The 20868-nt window shown below is 36.8% G+C and overlaps 1 long non-coding RNA gene across 1 annotated transcript; it reads left to right on the top strand.

Annotated features, from left to right (window-relative positions):
- The first annotated feature begins 19648 nt into the window (after nt 1-19648).
- LOC115410943 (uncharacterized) lies at nt 19649-20612 on the top strand. The gene is made up of 3 exons (XR_003934154.1): nt 19649-19708; nt 20383-20445; nt 20584-20612. It is a non-coding gene; the product is annotated as an uncharacterized LOC115410943 (long non-coding RNA).
- Nucleotides 20613-20868: the final 256 nt, after the last annotated feature.

Below are 20868 nucleotides of genomic sequence, written 5' to 3' on the forward strand. Positions count from 1 at the left end.
AAATAATTTGGGTCATGATGGTGAGCATTCCATGGAATGAAACTGACCATGATATGTGGTTTTAGCAAAAGCTTTAGTTAATTCATTTCACTGTTAAGTTAATCTACCCACAGTTTGCAACTCTCACCATTTCAGCTAATAAAATCAAGTTGGACTTCGATTTTAAACTACATGTGAAGTACAAAACATGTGTACACACCAAAAGTGTAGGTGACTCCACCCACTGACAGTATTAAAGTAGGTGAATGTAATGAAGAGGTTGATTTCGATTCAGGATGAGGAGCCTTACACTTCTTTGTTTGATGGGATTAATTGTTGCTGCATCAGCAGCACCTAAAATGGTAAGAAAAGAGTAAGTGATGGTAATGAAATGGAAAGTATTCTGAACATTAATACCACATATTGTCCTCAGAACGCATTTTCTTTCTGTAACATGTCTCAGTGATGTCTGCAGGATTTGATAAACCCTCTAATGGCTTTAAATGGAAGTAACTTACATTTTAAATCCATATTTTCAGGGGGATACAGGTCTTAAAAGAGTAATGGGAAATGAAAATGGGTTTCCAAACACAACCAGTGTGGATAAGGTATGTAGACTTTAAACAATGCTTCCAAATACTCTTTAGATGTCAAGTCCTATTCAGAGTGGAACATTCTTCATTATAGTGTCTCAAAATTAAACAAGATGATTTGTTGACATTAAAATCATGACTGACTAACCCTAAAGCTTTGGTGGTAGTTAGTAAGAGAATAATTTTAAGCTACAAGAAATTCTTAAACATCTGATACTCCTGAAGCAGGTTATTCACCTTCCTCAGCTTGCAGTGCAACTCAGACTTTGGTTAATGGACCTCAAATTTAACGATCAACTAAAACTGAAGACACAATTTTAATGACCTTTATAATACACATAGATAATTGATGCAACTGCAGTAGTTTTAAAATTTAATTTAACTTATTCTGCCAAGATTCTGACTTTCTCCTTTTTGTTGTGAATGATTCACTACAGGGTGGGGAAGCAAAATTTACAATGAACATTTAGTTGTTTTTTCTCAGCAGGCACTACGTCAGTTGTTTTGAAACCAAACATATATTGATGTCATAATCATACCTAACACTATTATCCATACCTTTTCAGAAACTTTTGCCCATATGAGTAATCAGGAAAGCAAATGTCAAAGAGGGTGTGATTTGCTGAATGCACTTGTCACACCAAAGGAGATTTCAAAAATAGTCGAGTTGAGCTGCTCCGTCCACCCGCTCCAGTCTGGCTTGCACACCGGGGAGCGGATAGCTGTCCACCTGGACCTGATGGAAAGTTATCGGGGGGGGGAGGGGGGGGACGAACCGGTACACCAAGCCGCTCCTCCATGGATCTAGTTCTGACTAATGCTTTCCATCAGGTCCGACAAATAAATGAATCCACATTTGCACTCTTCTGCTGTGTATATTTTCTTTAATGCTGGTGAATGTCATTTTATTTGACTTCATTAATGCCAGCTCCCATCACCGCGGTCGTGCCCTGTCAGGAAGCAGGGCTACAGGCTCCGAGCGCTGCTGTGCTTGAAGGGCTTGATCCGTGCACAAAGCGGGGCTTGGTTCTGATTTCTGTGAATGAAACTAGTTCCATGATCCGTAATCGGAACCGGTTACGAGAACGGAAACAACTTCACGCTCCCCCGCGAGGCTTTCAGCAGCACAGATAGAAGGAGCTCCTGCCTGGACCAGGGACCACTGTCCCACTGACACAGAGAAACAGAGCCACATTTTTTATTTTTTTTCAGAAAACAGTATCTCGTAAACTCGGAAAAAAAGAGCTTTTTTTTTCAGGAAACAGTATCTCATAAACTCAGAAAAACAGAGCTTTTTTTTTTTTTTTTTTTCAGGAAACAGTATCTCATAAACTCAGAAAAACAGCGCCGATTTTTTTTTTTAACTTATTTTTTCTTGTAATTATGAGATAATTATCTCATTAATTCAGAAAAACAGAGCCGAAATTTTTTTTTTTTGTGAATGCAATACGCTTCCATAGATTACTCTCATAACACCGCTGATTCATTTTTCATCATTGGCAATGACCTGAAAAAATACGATTTAGATAATTATGAAGGCTAACGATATGCAAAACGAATCATGTTATGAAAATGACTTAAACAGTCGCTCAATAGAAGGTTTATTCCAACAGAGGATATCTGTGTGTGACATGGTTGGTTGCACAGTGGTGTCCTCCAAGACTCCACCTACTGACATCAAAGTGCGAATATAAGGCACATACTTCATACTTAGAAAGAATCGTCTGAGTTCAAGATGAGAGGGTTCACTCTACTCTGTTTGGTGGGATTAATGCTTTCAACATCTGCGGGCCAGGTAAGATTGTTGTATACTGGACATACTGAACAGGAATGGCTAATATTAATGAAGGGGAAAAAGACACAAGACGTGAGTTTTACATTACACCATTCCAACCTGCCTAATGAAGATCTTTTTAGGGCTTAGATTCAAATATTGAATGAAGAGATGAATCAATGATTTTTTAAAAAAATTTTATGTTTATGTTTACGTTTACGCATTTGGCAGACGCTTTTTTCCAAAGCGACTTACAGGGGAAAACCAATTAAATCAATCAATCAAATTTTATTTATATAGCGCCAGATCACAAAAAAAGTTATCTCTTGACATTTTATATATAGAGTTGGTCAAAACCAGACTCTAAGCCAATTTACAGAAACCCAACAGAATCCTCCAGGAGCAAACACTTGTGACTGGTGACAGTGGTGAGGAAAAACTTCCCTTTAACAGGCAGAAACCTGGAGCAGACCCAGACTCCTGGAGGATGGCTGTCTGCCTTGACCAGTTGGGGTTAAAGAGAGAGGGTAGAGAAGGAGAAAAAAGAGAGAGCGATAGAGATAGAGACTGGGGGAGAGGGGGAGTAGGGGGAGACACATGGAGGCGGTTGAGGTTAAGTGAGTTTTGATGATGAGGGCAGGGAAGAGGCCGGACCACCGCAGCAGGTCCAGAGATAATCCTGGAAGAATCTGTGGTTATCCTGGGAAAAAACTTTATTAGAATATTTAAAATGGAATGTTTGAAAGTGCTAGGATAGGAGGTGCTCTCAGAAGAGCTGGGTCTTCAGGAGCTTCTTGAAGATAGGCAGGGATGACTCTGTTCTTGTAGCACTTGGTAGAGCGTTCCACCAACGTGGAACGACCCATGAAAAGAGCCTGGATTGTCTTGTACAAGGTCTGGGGACCACCAGACTACGTTCCCCAGACGAGCGGAATGGTCGTGGGGCGACATAAGCTTTTATTAGTGCACCTAAGTAGGTAGGAGCAGACCCACTGAGAATTTTGTAGGCTAGGATTAAAGATTTGAATTTGATGCGGGAAGCTATGGGTAGCCAGTGTAACTCAATGAGTAAGGGGGTGACATGTGCCTCTTCAGGCTGATTGAAGACCAGACGCGCTGCTGCATTCTGGACCATCTGTAGTGGTTGGACAACACAAGCTGGGAGGCCCGTTAGAAGAGCATTGCAGTAGTCAAGACGGGAGAAAACCATAGTGTGCACCAGGAGCTGGGTGGCCTGTTCGGTTGGTATGGCCTGATCTTTCTTAGGTTGAACAGAGTGAAACGGCATGATCGGGTGACAGAGGCAACGTGATCCATGAAGGTCAACTGATTATCAATCATGACTCCCAAGTTACGTACTACACTGGTAGGAGCCAGAGGTATGGAGTCAATAGTGATGGAGATGTCCTGCTGTATGGTTGGCTTAGCTGGGAAGACCAGCAGTTCAGTTTTGGACAGGTTCAGCTGAAGGTGATGGGCTTTCATCCATGCAGATATGTCAGAGAGACAATCTGAGATCCACGCTGAGACTGTGGAGTCATCAGGTGAGAATGACAGATAGAGCTGGGTATCATCAGCATAGCAATGATATGAGAAGCCATGTGAGTGGATGATCTGACCGAGTGAGGTGGTGTATATGGCAAAAAGGAGGGGGCCCAACACAGAGCCTTAGGGGACCCCCGTGGTGAGGCGGTGAACTGCTGATGTGTGCCCTAGCCAGGACACACTGAAGGACCGACCAGTAAGGTAAGATTGAAACCAGGAGTGTGCGTGGCCTGTGATGCCCATGTTCCAGAGTATGGATAACAGGATATCATGATTAACAGTGTCAAATGCTGCTGATAAGTTGAGTAGAATGAGTACTGAGGACTTGGCTGCTGCTCTAGCCTCTTTCAAGGCTTCTGTCACAGACAACAGAGCCGTTTCAGTGGAGTGGCCGATTTTGAAGCCAGATTGGTTGATGTCAAGGAGGTTATTTTGGGAGAGGAATTCTGTGACCTGTTTGAAAACCGCCCTTTCGATGGTCTTAGCAAGGTATGGGAGGAGTGAGACTGGTCGATAATTCTCCACTTGACTGGGGGTGAGGGAAGGTTTTTTGAGTAGTGGTGTTACCTGCGCTTGTTTAAATACTGTAGGAAATGTTCCTGAAGTCAGTGAAGCATTAATCACATGTGTGATTGGTGCTGTGATAGTTGGGGCAACAGACTAAGAGGTTGGATGGAATAGGGTCCAACAGGCATGTCGTAGGACGGCTAGAGGAAAGGAGTTTAGACACCTCGTTCTCTGTGAGGGGAGTAAATGAGGGGAATGACGCAGTTGGGCTTTTGTCAGTTGAGTTAGTAGTAGCCATAGTCAGGGGAGAGGAAGCAGTGTGTGATGATGATGATGTTGAAGAAGGAGGTGTGCAGTCTATGGGTGGATCAGTGAACTGACTGCTGATAGTAGACACTTTATTTGTGAAAAATGAAGCAAAATTGTCTGCTGTCAGATTAGTAGTGGGCGGTGGAGGCGGAGGGTTGAGTAGTGTTTTAAAGGTTAACAATAGTTTCTTGGTGTCGGTGGCAGAACGAATTTTGTTATTATAGTAAGCCTTCTTCGCAGCAGTGACACTGGATGAGAAGGATACCAATAGTGACTGGAATGTGATCAGGTCAGAAGAGCTTTTTGTTTTGTGCCATTTTCTCTCTGCGGCTCTGAAGTTGGTACGTAGCAACCGGAGGTTATCATTGAGCCATGGGTGGGACTGGGAGGATCGAGCGGGTCTAGTAGATAGAGGGCACAGATATTTCAGACAGGTGCTAAGTGTAGAGCACAGAGACTCAGTGGCATCATTAACCTCTAAGGAGGAAAAAGTGCTGGGGGGAGGGAGAGCGGAGGCTACGACGGTGGAGAAGTGGGTGGGGGACAAATTGCGGAGGTTGCAGCGGAAAGAGACCATGGTGGAGGGAGCAGAGTGTTTTTCAGGGAGAGACACACTGAACTGAATGAAATAGTGGTCAGACAGGTGTAAAGGTGTGACTGTGAGGGCATCTGTGATGCAGTTTCGGGTGAAAATGAGATCGAGCTCTTTACCAGCTTTGTGGGTTGGAGGACTGCAAATCCGCTGTAGCTCAAATGAGAGCATTAGTGACATGAAATCTGAGAAGCTGGGATTGTCTAAGTGGATGTTCATGTCACCGAGGACTAGCATGGGGCAGTCATGCTCTGGGATGGAGGAAAGCAGAGTGTCGAGCTCATCAGGAAAATCTCCCAGTTGCCCTGGTGGACGATAAATGACAATTATGTAAAGTTTGACTGGTGCTGTCACTAGGATGGCATGGTATTCAAAGGAGTTGTATTTGACTGAAGGTAGTAGTTAACTGTATTTCCATTTGTTGGAAATTAACGGACCCACCGCACCTCCTCGTCCAGATGGACGAGAGGTGTGAGAGAATGTGTGGCTGATAGAAAGTGCAGCTGGGGTTGCATTGTTTTCAGGTGTAATACAGGTTTCAGGCTTCAGTTTCAGTTTTAACACGTAGATGAAGCTAAATGGACATACAGAAAACAGTCTTACTCAACAAGATTAGATTATATATGCAGAAAGGAGTGGGAATAAGTATATATTTATACTTAAATCTCACCCCTTTTCCATAGTTTAGTTTATCCCATGTTACCAGTTATCTGCCTAAATCCAGTTAAGTGACTTACACACACACACACACACACACACACACACACACAACACACACACACACACACACACACCCCTATTAGATTTATTTATATATTGTCCACAAAATTTGAATAATTTTGTTTTCAGAAAGATTCCTCTTATTTTATTACTATTAATACACATCAGTAATCACCTTTAATTAGGTGCAAGAGTCCCAATTACACTTTATCCAAATAAAATAAACCACAATGTCACATTGTCATAAGAGGTCAAATTATTTTATTCCACCTTAATGGGAAACGGTGTGTGTGTGTGTGTGCGTGTGTGTGTGTGTGCAGACTTTAATTAAAACATTTGTTCTTAAACCAATAACTAAAGATTGTTTTTAAGTATGTGACTTGCTATTTTTATGAGTCAAGGTATTTATTTCAAAATTTAGTGACGATTTTACTAGACAAACACTCGTTGGCCTTGAATTAAGCTTTTTCTTTCCAATTGCAGTGGCCCACGGAGAAGAAATCAACTATAACAGAGAAACAGTCTGTAATGGTGGGTAGATTTGTGAAAAAAAAAAAAAATCATTTGGGTCATGATGGTGAGCATTCCATAGGATGAAACTGACCATATGTGGTTTAAGCAAAAGATTTAGTTAATTCATTTCACTGTTAAGTTAATCTACCCACAGTTTGCAACTCTCAACATTTCAGCAAATAAAATCAAGGTGGACTTCGATTTTAAACTACATGTGAAGTACAAAACATGTGTACACACCAAAAGTGTAGGTGACTCCACCCACTGACAGTATTAAAGTAGGTGAATGTAATGAGGAGGTTGATTTTGATTCAGGATGAGGAGCCTTACACTTCTTTGTTTGATGGGATTAATTGTTGCTGCATCAGCAGCATCTAAAATGGTAAGAAAAGAGTAAGTGATGGTAATGAAACGGAAAGTATTCTGAACATTAATACCACATATTGTCCTCATAACGCGTTTTCTTTCTGTAACATGTCTCAGTGATGTCTGCAGGATTTGACAAACCCTCTAATGGCTTTAAATGGAAGCAACTTACATTTTAAATCCATATTTTCAGGGGGAACCAGGTGGTAAAAGAGCAATGGGAAATGAAAACGGGTTTCCAAACACAACCAGTGTGGATGAGGTATGTAGACTTTACACAATGCTTCCAAATAGTCTTTAGATGTCAAAGTCCTTTTCAGAGTGGAACATTCTTCATTATAGTGTCTCAAAATTAAACAAGATGATTTGTTGACATTAAAATCATGACTGACTAACCCTAAAGCTTTGGTGGTAGTTAGTAAGAGAATAATTTTAAGCTAAAAGAAATTCTTAAACATCTGATACTCCTGGAGCAGGTTATTCACCTTCCTCAGCTTGCAGTGCAACTCAGACTTTGGTTAATGGACCTCAAATTTAACAATCAACTAAAACTGAAGACACAATTTTAATGACCTTTATAGTACACATAGATACGAAAATTGATGCAACTGCAGTAGTTTTAAAATTTTATTTAACCTATTCTGCTAAGATTCTGACTTTCTCCTTTTGTTGTGAATGATTCACTAGTACATTATCTTTCTTTCACTTCTCCATTTTTGTGTGTTTGATACTTACTGAAGTTCAGATAACACTTAACAAGTCAATGCCTTTGCCGTTGCTGTCACTACAAAGCAAGTTTAGATTTTTCTTTCTTCTGTATTTTGAGGTCCAAATTCCAACCCTGCAGGAACAAACAAACATTTACTATTAGCTCACGGGATTAGGGTAAATAGCTGTATTAAGTTAAACTTTAACATTTCTGAATTACAGAACACAGAAGTCAAGAATGAAACGACTGCAGTGCCAAATATTTCAACAACAACAGCAGCAACAACACCGGTAGGTAGAATAATGTATCCTAATGTAAACTGGATACACACTAATAGTGTATTTGTTTGAGCAAGATTCAAATGTTTACATTAACTTATCAACATGCATTCATGAATATATGTTTGTTACTTTTTAATCCCTCCTCAGCATGCTGGGTGGCACCCCTTTGGAGACAACACTGGGTATGGACCACAGGATGATCAAACACAAGCGGTGAGTCAACCAAAAAAGGTTAAAGGTCATACTTGATACTATTCAAAGAGCCAAAACATTAGAATTATGCTATCTATGGCAGAAGAAAGGCAATATAACGACCTAATAACTTCAACAACACTTATGTATTTCCATGTACAAGACTAACATGTTTTGTGCTGAATTAATCTATTAATATGCTTTCATCAACAAATTTTTGGATTTTTATCGCTACCAGGGTGACTGGCATCCCTTTGGAGATAAGACTGGATATGGAACAAAAAATACAGACACAGACCAAACACAGGTAAGAAAATAGGACCAATGGCCCTGTAGCTTACTGGCCGAATTAAAAACTTTTGGAAATGTATCCAGATGCCATTTATTATCACCCAGTTATGTGTATTTATTATATTACAGAAATAGCCCATGTTTTGGTCATATTCCAATCAGATCTGTAAAAAATTCAAATTCCAACTTGATATCATTGATACTTACTGATTTATTGTATCAATCCACTTCTTATCTCTTATAATAATAATAATAATTTTTCAGTCGCACCAAATCCAGAATCAGATCCGGATCAAAATAATTTCAATACCTTGTGTTGACATCATCATAAAGAAGCTGTACACAAAGTTTGAAGTCAATCTGAATTATAGTTTTGGAGAAGAAGACGAATGAACGTGTTGTAATGGACGACAGACAACGACAGACCACGACGCCGGACGCCACATGATGACAATAGCTTACGGCCTGTCGGCCGGTAAGCTAAAAATAGAAAAAAAACTGAACAAAAAAAACCCCTTTCAGTTCTACTATATACTGTAGAAAGAAGAGAGTACAGCCTAATCTAACTGGACAACACTTGAACTGTCTTTCCATGTACACAAGTCAAAGACTAAGTTTTGTGATGAACTTCACACCGGTTCATCAACATGCTTTCAATTGACACACATTCCTGAATTGTATCCCTCTTCAGCAAGGTGGTGTGTCGCATCCCCTTGGAGCAAAAACTGGGTATGAATCACAAAATCCAGAAAAAGAGACAACTCAGGTAAGAATTTTGGAAAACTTGATAGTGCAATTCAAAGAGTTAAACCCTTAGATATAATATAGGTTACCAGTCTCATCCAACCTGCAAATATTCAGTTTTGTTCTGATAATATGTTGTGTTCATTTTCAGTGAAGACAAAAGACAAAGTTGAAGTCAAAGAGTTCAACTGAGGACCGAGGAAGCAATGAAACTGCTCTGCTTTGTTAAACATTTTGCATTCTTATATGTCATTGTTTCATGCCTGTTAAACCTTTTGGGTCTGGTCAAAACCAAGTGGAGTGGCAACACTTTGTTGAAGATATCAAAACCGACCGTGAAATAATTTCAAAATATCCGTATAAATATATTACTTTAACTCTAATCTTTACATAATACAGAAACTTTGCTTTTGTTTCAACAGAGGCTGTGACAATTAAATGCAAAATACTTTTTATTTCTAACATTTTGTCATTTCAGTGACTAATCAAAATATTCTAATCAGTTGTGGAGGTTAAGATGGCTAAAATAATGATTAAATTTGTTTGATTAAATATTTTATAAAACTCTTTTGTGTGAAAAGTTTATTTTTTGTTTTTGGTTGGTTTCAAGTCTGTTGTGTCTCCTCAGTCAAGTTAGTATTGACAATTAGGCTAATATGTTCACAATCTGGAAAAAATGACAACTGCACTCACTTTCCATGAAGAAAACAAAACAGTCTCAGCACATAATTTCTAATTAATAAGAGTAATAAGAGAATTTTTGAGCCAAATTGTGATATCTATGTAAGTTTATTCTCCAGTGTAACACTACTGATTCATTTTTCATCATTGACTATGACCTGAGAAAAATGACTTTTGGGACTTTCACAGCAATTATGCTATAAAACTAACAAAAAACACCAGTGAATTGACTCTTCATCATCCCATTGACAAATCTACACAGCTCTGAAAATAGTCTCTATTGTAGAGCTGTAGACTGAAACAGCTAGAATAGCATGAGCTAAATCCCAAACTGTATAGCCTCTATATGAAATAGGTCACAATAAAATATGCATTTAGTGTGCCGTGAAAAAATATAAACAAGCAAACACACGTATTTCTTTTGATCCAATTTGGTTAGCTAGTTAGCTTTAGTGGCTTCTGATGGCGTCAGCGTTTAAAGCTAACACTTAACGCTAGTTTGACTCGGTCATACCACGTTTTGTGCACAAATAATAGGAAGGAAAATAAAAATTAGATATTTACATTAATTTCCTGACATCTTTCAGACGATTTCAGCAAGGTGCGGAAAAGGTTTTCTGATACCCTATGAACAACACCGTAACTTAACAAACATAACTACATTGGAGCATAAGTAAGAAAATATAACAACCTGATATGGAATATGTCTTATATTTAACCTGCTCCAGTCAGACTTAAGTTTAGTCATTTAAATTTATTCACTGCACAAAGCAGTTTACTTCTTGACTGTACAATGGGGGAAAAAGTAGTTACTGCAATCAATCGTTCCACTTCATTTACAAAATTCATGTATTTGATCAGACTTAAACAGTTACAGGGATATTTTACTTTCAAAACAAAGAGTGTAACAATAACCAAAAGAAGGATTTTGAAAGAAATATTATAGTGACAGCGAACAGTGTTCATCCAACTTTAAACAGGAGAATCAGAAACAAAAACATGGTACAAGATCTAAAGAAAAAAAAGGGTCAAAAGAATAAATATGGAGTGGGGTCACATGAGAAGCTTAGAGACATTACAGAAAAACTGACAGTCAATACTGTTCTGGAAAATGGTACAAAGCTGCAGACATACTCAAGGCCACCGTGGTCAGTTGGCACAAAGTCATGGAGGTCAACAACTGAAGTTTGTCTTTTTCATAATGTTCTAAATGTAAACAGCTGCAGCCCACTTTGAGTTAAGAAAAGGTTATAACTTTCCAGCAAAAAAAAAATCCATAAGGCTATTGTGGTTAATTTAAGTTCTGCAGCTTTTCTGATGTTCTATTTAATGTTTGTCTAAACCCTAAATATCAAAGAATCCAGTCAGTGTACCAATATGGAAAGTATACATTAAACATTTTTTATCTCACTGTTGAACAAATGTAAGCTCTTCTTAAAATATGTATGGGCCAATCAGCTTAGTTCAGGACAAAATTAGTTATATTAAATAACTGAACAGGACTTTAAATAGGTAAAATAACAAGTATGGGAAGCCATTTAAGAATCGTAAACTATCAAAGATTGTATTAATGAATGATTAATAATGTAATGTTTTTCTAATTAATAGATTGGATGTTAACTGTTTTTCAGATTACTACCAGAAGCCCTGAGGCCCAGATACAAAACTGATGACGTTCATCACGATCAGAAGAATTGTCAATAAAATTCATTTATATAAAAAATAAAAAGTTGTGTTTCTGGGTTGGAATTGCCAGGACCATTCTGCCACAAAATGTGAAACCAAGTCTGTTTATTTCAGCTTAATACCTGGTCAGTTTTGGTTTCAACAGCAGAGGATGCTATAAATATGCTAAGGGTCACTTTCTATCACACCATATATAAGAAACTGTTTGATTAAGAAATTGCTTTAAAATATAGGCTATAGAAAAAACATGTAAAAAACCAGGTGACTCAATTGTCAGGTCTGGCTCAAGTCACACATTCAGGATGTAGGAAAAACAAAAAATACTTGTTTGGTGGAAATTTTGCATATCATTAGCATCATAGCATAAGTGCCTATGTCATGTTTTTGGCCAAATTGTGATATCTGCGTAACATTACTCTCATAACACCGCTGATTCATTTTTCATCATTGGCTATGACCTGAAAAAATATGACTTAGATAATTATGCTAGGAGGCTAACGATATGCGAAGCGAATCATGTTATGAAAATGACTTAAACAGTTGCTCAATAGAAGGCTTATTCCAACAGAGGATATCTGTGTGTGACATGGTTGGTTGCACAGTGGTGTCCTGCAAGACTCCACCTACTGACATCAAAGTGTGAATATAAGGCACATACTTCATACTTAGAAAGAATCGTCTGAGTTCAAGATGAGAGGGTTCACTCTACTCTGTTTGGTGGGATTAATGCTTTCAACATCTGCGGGCCAGGTAAGATTGTTGTATACTGGACATACTGAACAGGAATGGCTAATATTAATGAAGGGGAAAAAGACACAAGATGTGAGTTTTAATTTACATCATTCCAATCTGCCTAATGAAGATCTTTTTAGGGCTTAGATTCAAATATTGAATGAAAGAGATGAATCAATGATTTTTTTGATTTTTAAATATGTAAATGAAGCAAAATGGACATACAGAAAATAGTCTTACTCAACAAGATTAGATTATATATGCAGAAAGGAGTGGGAATAAGTATATATTTATACTTAAATCTCACCCCTTTTCCATAGTTTAGTTTATACCATGTTACCAGTTATCTGCCTAAATCGAGTTAACTTATACACACACACACACTCCTATTAGAGTTATTTATATATTGTCCACAAAATTTGAATAATTTTGTTTTCAGCAAGGTTCCTCTTATTTTATTACTATTAATACACATCAGTCATCACCTTTAATTAGGTGCAAGAGTCCCAATTATACTTTATCCAAATAAAATAAACCACAATGTCACATTGTCATAAGAGGTCAAATTATTTTATTCCACCTTAATGGGAAACGGTGTGTGTGTGTGCGTGTGTGTGTGCAGACTTTAATTAAAACATTTGTTCTTAAACCAATAACTAAACATTGTTTTTATGTATGTGACTTGCTATTTTTATGAGTCAAGTTATTTATTTCAAAATTCAGTGACAATTTTACTAGACAAACACTCGTTGGCCTTGAATTAAGCTTTTTCTTTCCAATTGCAGTGGCCCACGAAGAAGAAATCAACTATAACAAAGAGACAGTCTGTAATGGTGGGTAGATCTGTGAAAAAAAAAAAAAATCATTTGGGTCATGATGGTGAGCATTCCATAGGATGAAACTGACCATGATATGTGGTTTTAGCAAAAGCTTTAGTTAATTCATTTCACTGTTAAGTTAATCTACCGACAGTTTGCAACTCTCAACATTTCAGCAAATAAAATCAAGGTGGACTTCAATTTTAAACTACATGTGAAGTACAAAACATGTGTACATACCAAAAGTGTAGGCGAGTCCACCCACTGACAGTATTAAAGTAGGTGAATGTAATGAGGAGGTTGATTTCGATTCAGGATGAGGAGCTTACACTTCGTTGTTTGATGGGATTAATTGTTGCTGCATCAGCAGCATCTAAAATGGTAAGAAAGGAGTAAGTGATGGTAATGAAATGGAAAGTATTCTGAACATTAATACCACATATTGTCCTCATAACGCGTTTTCTTTCTGTAACATGTCTCAGTGATGTCTGCAGGATTTGATAAACCCTCTAATGGCTTTAAATGGAAGTAACTCACATTTTAAATCCATATTTTCAGGAGGAGCATCTTCGTAAAAGACCAATGGGAAATGAAAATGGGTTTCCAAACACAACCAGTGTGGATAAGGTATGTAGACTTTACACAATGCTTCCAAATACTCTTTAGATGTCAGTCCTTTTCAGAGTGGAACATTCTTCATTATAGTGTCTCAAAATTAAACAAGATGATTTGTTGACATTAAAATCATGACTGACTAACCCTAAAGCTTTGGTGGTAGTTAGTAAGAGAATAATTTTAAGCTACAAGAAATTCTTAAACATCTGATACTCCTGGAGCAGGTTATTCACCTTCCTCAGCCTGCAGTGCAACTCAGACTTTGATAAATGGACCTCAAATTTAACAATCAACTAAAACTGAAGACACAATTTTAATGACCTTTATAGTACACATAGATATGAAAATTGATGCAACTGCAGTAGTTTTAAAATTTAACTTATTCCACTAAGATTCTGACTTTCTCCTTTTTGTTGTGAATGATTCACTAGTACATTATCTTTCTTTCACTTTTTCATTTTTGTGTGTTTGATACTTACTGAAGCTTGGATAACACTTAACAAGTCACTGCCTTTGCTGTTGCTGTCACTACAAAGCAAGTTTAGATTTTTCTTTCTTCTGTATTTTGAGGTCCAAATTCCAAACCTGCAGGAACAAACAAACATTCACTATTAGATCACTGGATTAGGGTAAATAGCTGTATTAAGTTAAACTTTAACATTTCTGAATTACAGAACACAGAAGTCAAGAATGAAACGACTGCAGTGCCAAATATTTCAACAACAACAGCAACACCGGTAGGTAGAATAATGTATCCTAATGTAAACTGGACACATACTTAGAGTGTATTTGTTTGAGCAAGATTCAAATCTTTACATTAACTTATCAACATGCATTCATGAATAAATGTTTGTTATGTTTTAATCCCTCCTCAGCATGCTGGGTGGCACCCCTTTGGAGACAACACTGGGTATGGACCACAGGATGATCAAACACAAGCGGTGAGTCAACCAAAAAAGGTTAAAGGTCATACTTGATACTATTCAAAGAGCCAAAACATTAGAATTATGCTATCTATGGCAGAAGAAAGGCAATATAACGGCCTAATAACTTCGACAACACTTATGTATTTCCATGTACAAGACTAACATGTTTTGTGCTGAATTAATCTATTAATATGCTTTCATCAACAAATTTTTGGATTTTTATCGCTACCAGGGTGACTGGCATCCCTTTGGAGATAAGACTGGATATGGAACAAAAAATACAGACACAGACCAAACACAGGTAAGAAAATAGGACCAGTGGCCCTGTAGCTTACTGGCCGAATTAAAAACTTTTGGAAATGTATCCAGATGCCATTTATTATCACCCAGTTATGTGTATTTATTATATTACAAAAATAGCCCATGTTTTGGTCATATTCCAATCAGATCTGTAAAAAATTCAAATTCCAACTTGATATCATTGATACTTACTGATTTATTGTATCAATCCATTTCCTATCTCTTATAATGGGAAAATTTTTCAGTTGCACCAAATCCAGAATCAGATCCGGATCGAAATAATTTCAATACCTTGTGTTGACATCATCATAAAGAAGCTGTATACCAAGTTTGAAGTCAATCTGAATTGTAGTTTTGGAGAAGAAGACGAATGAATGTGTTGTAATGGACGACAAACGATGACAGACGACGACAGACAACGATGCCGGACGCCACATGATGACAATAGCTTACGGCCTGTTGGCCGGTAAGCTAAAAATAGAAAAAAAACTGAACAAAAAACCCCCCTTTCAATTCTACTATATACTGTAGAAAGAAGAGAGTACAGCCTAATCTAACTGGACAACACTTGAACTGTCTTTCCATGTACACAAGTCAAAGACTAAGTTTTGTGATGAACTTCACACCGGTTCATCAACATGCTTTCAATTGACACACATTCCTGAATTGTATCCCTCTTCAGCAAGGTGGTGTGTCGCATCTCCTTGGAGCAAAAACTGGGTATGAATCACAAAATCCAGAAAAAGAGACAACTCAGGTAAGAATTTTGGAAAACTTGATAGTGCAATTCAAAGAGTTAAACCCTTAGATATAATATAGGTTACCAGTCTCATCCAACCTGCAAATATTCAGTTTTGTTCTGATAATATGTTGTGTTCATTTTCAGTGAAGACAAAAGAAAGTTGAAGTCAAAGAGTTCAACTGAGGACCGAGGAAGCAATGAAACTGCTCTGCTTTGTTAAACATTTTGCATTCTTATATGTCATTGTTTCATGCCTGTTAAACCTTTTGGGTCTGGTCAAAACCAAGTGGAGTGGCAACACTTTGTTGAAGATATCAAAACCAACCGTGAAATAATTTCAAAATATCCGTATAAATATATTACTTTAACTCTAATCTTTATATAATACAGAAACTTTGCTTTTGTTTCAACAGAGGCTGTGACAATTAAATGCAAAATACTTTTTATTTCTAACATTTTGTCATTTCAGTGACTAATCAAAATATTCTAATCAGTTGTGGAGGTTAAGATGGCTAAAATAATGATTAAATTTGTTTGATTAAATACTTTATAAAACTCTTTTGTGTGAAAAGTTTATTTTTTGTTTTTGGTTGGTTTCAAGTCTTTTGTGTCTCCTCAGTCAAGTTAGTATTGACAATTAGGCTAATATGTTCACAATCTGGAAAAAATGACAACTGCACTCACTTTCCATGAAGAAAACAAAACAGTCTCAGCACATAATTTCTAATTAATGAGTCAAATTTTTGGCCAAATTGTGATATCTATGTAAGTTTATTCTCCAGTGTAACACTACTGATTCATTTTTCATCATTGACTATGACCTGAGAAAAATGACTTTTGGGACTTTCACAGCAATTATGCTATAAAACTAACAAAAAACACCAGTGAATTGACTCTTGTTCGTCCCATCGGCAAATCTACACAGCTCTGAAAATAGTCTCTATTGTAGAGCTGTAGACTGAAACAGCTAGAATAGCATGAGCTAAATCCCAAACTGTATAGCCTGTACATGAAATAGGTCACAATAAAATATGCATTTAGTGTGCCGTGAAAAAATATAAACAAGCAAACACACGCATTTCTTTTGATCCAATTTGGTTAGCTAGTTAGCTTTAGTGGCTTCTGATGGCGTCAGCGTTTAAAGCTAACACTTAATGCTAGTTTGACTCGGTCATACCACGTTTTGTGCACAAATAATAGGAAGGAAAATAAAAATTAGATATTTACATTAATTTCCTGACATCTTTCAGACGATTTCAGCAAGGTGCAGAAAAGGTTTTCTAAGACTCTATGAACAACAATGTAACTTAACTAACATAACTACATTGGAGCATAAGTAAGAAAATATAACAACCTGATATGGAATATGTCTTATATTTAACCTGCTCCAGTCAGACTTAAGTTTCGTCATTTAAATTTATTCACTGCACAAAGCAGTTTACTTCTTGACTGTACAATGGGGGAAAAAGTACTTACTGCAATCAATCGTTCCACTTCATTTACAAAATTCATGTATTTGATCAGACTTAAACAGTTACAGGGATATTTTACTTTCAAAGCAAAGAGTGTAACAATAAGCAAAAGAAGGATTTTGAAAGAAATATTATAGTGACAGTGAACAGTGTTCATCCAACTTTAAACAGGAGAATCAGAAACAAAAACATGGTACAAGATCTAAAGAAAAAAAAAGGTCAAAAGAATAAATATGGAGTGGGATCACATGAGAAGCTTAGAGACATTACAGAAAAACTGACAGTCAATACTGTTCTGGGAAATGGTACAAAGCTGCAGACATACTCAAGGCCACCGTGGTCAGTTGGCACAGTCATGGAGGTCAACAACTGAAGTTTGTCTTTTTCATAGTGTTCTAAATGTAAACAGCTGCAGCCCACTTTGAGTTAAGAAAAGGTTATAACTTTCCAGCAAAAAAACATTCATAAGGCTATTGTGGTTAATTTAAGTTCTGCAGCTTTTCTGATGTTCTATTTAATGTTTGTCTAAACCCTAAATATCAAAGAATCCAGTCAGTGTACCAATATGGAGAGTATACATTAAACATTTTTTATCTCACTGTTGAACAAATGTAAGCTCTTCTTAAAATATGTATGGGTCAATCAGCTTAGTTCAGGACAAAATTAGTTATATTAAATAACTGAACAGGACTTTAAGTAGGTAAAATAACAAGTATGGGAAGCCATTTAAGAATCGTAAACTATCAAAGATTGTATTAATGAATGATTAATAATGTTGTAATGTTTTTCTAATTAATAGATTGGATGTTAACTGTTTTTCAGATTACTACCAGAAGCCCTGAGGCCCAAGTGTAAAACTGATGACGTTCATCCCGATCAGAAGAATTGTCAATAAAATTCATTTACATAAAAAATAAAAAGTTGTGTTTCTGGGTTGGAATTGCCAGGACCATTCTGCCATAAAATGTGAAACCAGGTCTGTTTATTTCAGCTTAACACCTGGTCAGTTTTGGTTTCAACAGCAGAGGATGATATAAATATGCTAAGGGTCACTGTCTATCACACCCTATATAAGAAACTGTTTAAGAAATTGCTTTAAAATATAGGATTACTCTCATAACACCGCTGATTCATTTTTCATCATTGGCTATGACCTGAAAAAATATGACTTAGATAATTATGCTAGGAGGCTAACGATATGCGAAGCGAATCATGTTATGGAAATGACTCAAACAGTTGCTCAATAGAAGGCTTATTCCAACAGAGGATATCTGTGTGTGACATGGTTGGTTGCACAGTGGTGTCCTGCAAGACTCCACCTACTGACATCAAAGTGCGAATATAAGGCACATACTTCATACTTAGAAAGAATCGTCTGAGTTCAAGATGAGAGGGTTCACTCTACTCTGTTTGGTGGGATTAATGATTTCAACATCTGCGGGCCAGGTAAGATTGTTGTATACTGGACATACTGAACAGGAATGGCTAGCATTAATGAAGGGGAAAAAGACACAAGATGTGAGTTTTAATTTACATCATTCCAACCTGCCTAATGAAGATCTTTTTAGGGCTTCGATTCAAATATTGAATGAAGAGATGAACCAATGATTTTTAAAAAAAAATTTTAACATGTAGATGAAGCAAAATGGACATACATAAAATAGTCTTACTCAACAAGATTAGATTATATATGCAGAAAGGAGTGGGAATAATTAGTGGGAGGTAAAATTATTTTATTCCACCTTAATGGGAAATGATGTGTGTGTGTGTGTGCGTGTGTGTGTGTGTGCAGACTTTAATTAAAACATTTGTTCTTACACCAATAACTAAAGATTGTTTTTAAGTATGTGACTTGCTATTTTTATGAGTCAAGGTATTTATTTCAAAATTCAGTGACAATTTTACTAGACAAACACTCGTTGGCCTTGAATTAAGCTTTTTCTTTCCAATTGCAGTGGCCCACGAAGAAGAAATCAACTATAACAAAGAGACAGTCTGTAATGGTGGGTAGATTTGTAAAAAAAAAAAAAAAAAAAATCATTTGGGTCATGATGGTGAGCATTCCATAGGATGAAACTGACCATGATATGTGGTTTTAGCAAAAGCTTTAGTTAATTCATTTCACTGTTAAGTTAATCTACTGACAGTTTGCAACTCTCAACATTTCAGCAAATAAAATCAAGTTGGACTTCGATTTTAAACTACATGTGAAGTACAAAACATGTGTACATACCAAAAGTGTAGGCGAGTCCACCCACTGACAGTATTAAAGTAGGTGAATGTAATGAGGAGGTTGATTTTGATTCAGGATGAGGAGCCTTACACTTCTTTGTTTGATGGGGTTAATTGTTGCTGCATCAGCAGCATCTAAAATGGTAAGAAATGAGTAAGTGATGGTAATGAAACAGAAAGTATTCTGAACATTAATACCACATATTGTCCTCATAACGCGTTTTCTTTCTGTAACATGTCTCAGTGATGTCTGCAGGATTTGACAAACCCTCTAATGGCTTTAAATGGAAGTAACTTACATTTTAAATCCATATTTTCAGGGGGAACCAGGTGGTAAAAGAGCAATGGGAAATGAAAACGGGTTTCCAAACACAACCAGTGTGGATGAGGTATGTAGACTTTAAACAATGCTTCCAAATACTCTTTAGATGTCAAAGTCCTTTTCAGAGCGGAACATTCTTCATTATAGTGTCTCAAAATTAAACAAGATGATTTGTTGACATTAAAATCATGACTGACTAACCCTAAAGCTTTGGTGGTAGTTAGTAAGAGAATAATTTTAAGCTACAAGAAATTCTTAAACATCTGATACTCCTGGAGCAGGTTATTCACCTTCCTCAGCTTGCAGTGCAACTCAGACTTTGACTAATGGACCTCAAATTTAACGATCAACTAAAACTGAAGACACAATTTTAATGACCTTTATAGTAGATACAGATACAAAAATTGATGCAACTGCAGTAGTTTTAAAATTTAATTGAACTTATTCCACTAAGATTCTGACTTTCTCCTTTTTGTTGTGAATGATTCACTAGTACATTATCTTTCTTTCACTTTTTCATTTTTGTGTGTTTGATACTTACTGAAGTTCGGATAACATTTATTTCCACAAGTCAATGCCTTTGCCGTTGCTTTCTCTATAAAGCAAGTTTAGATTTTTCTTTCTTCTGTATTTTGAGGTCCAAATTCCAACCCTGCAGGAACAAACAAACATTTACTATTAGCTCACTGGATTAGGGTAAATAGCTGTATTAAGTTAAACTTTAACATTTCTGCATTACAGAACACAGAAGGCAAGAATGAAACGACTGCAGTGCCAAATATTTCAACAACAACAGCAACACCGGTAAGTAGAATAATGTATCCTAATGTAAACTGGACACATACTTAGAGTGTATTTGTTTGAGCAAGATTCAAATGTTTACATTAACTTATCAACATGCATTCATGAATATAAGTTTGTTACTTTTTAATCCCTCCTCAGCATGCTGGGTGGCACCCCTTTGGAGACAAGGCTGGGTATGGATCACAGGCTGATCAAACAAAAGCGGTGAGTCAACCAAAAAAGGTTAAAGGTCATACTTGATACTATTCAAAGAGCCAAAACATTAGAATTATGCTATCTATGGCAGAAGAAAGGCAATATAACAGCCTAATAACTTCGACAACACTTATGTATTTCCATGTACAAGACTAATATGTTTTGTGCTGAATTAATCTATTAATATGCTTTCATTGACAAATTTTTGGATTTTTATCGCTACCAGGG

This window comes from Sphaeramia orbicularis, chromosome 20, assembly GCF_902148855.1.
Source record: "Sphaeramia orbicularis chromosome 20, fSphaOr1.1, whole genome shotgun sequence".
NCBI classification, from domain to species: domain Eukaryota; kingdom Metazoa; phylum Chordata; class Actinopteri; order Kurtiformes; family Apogonidae; genus Sphaeramia; species Sphaeramia orbicularis.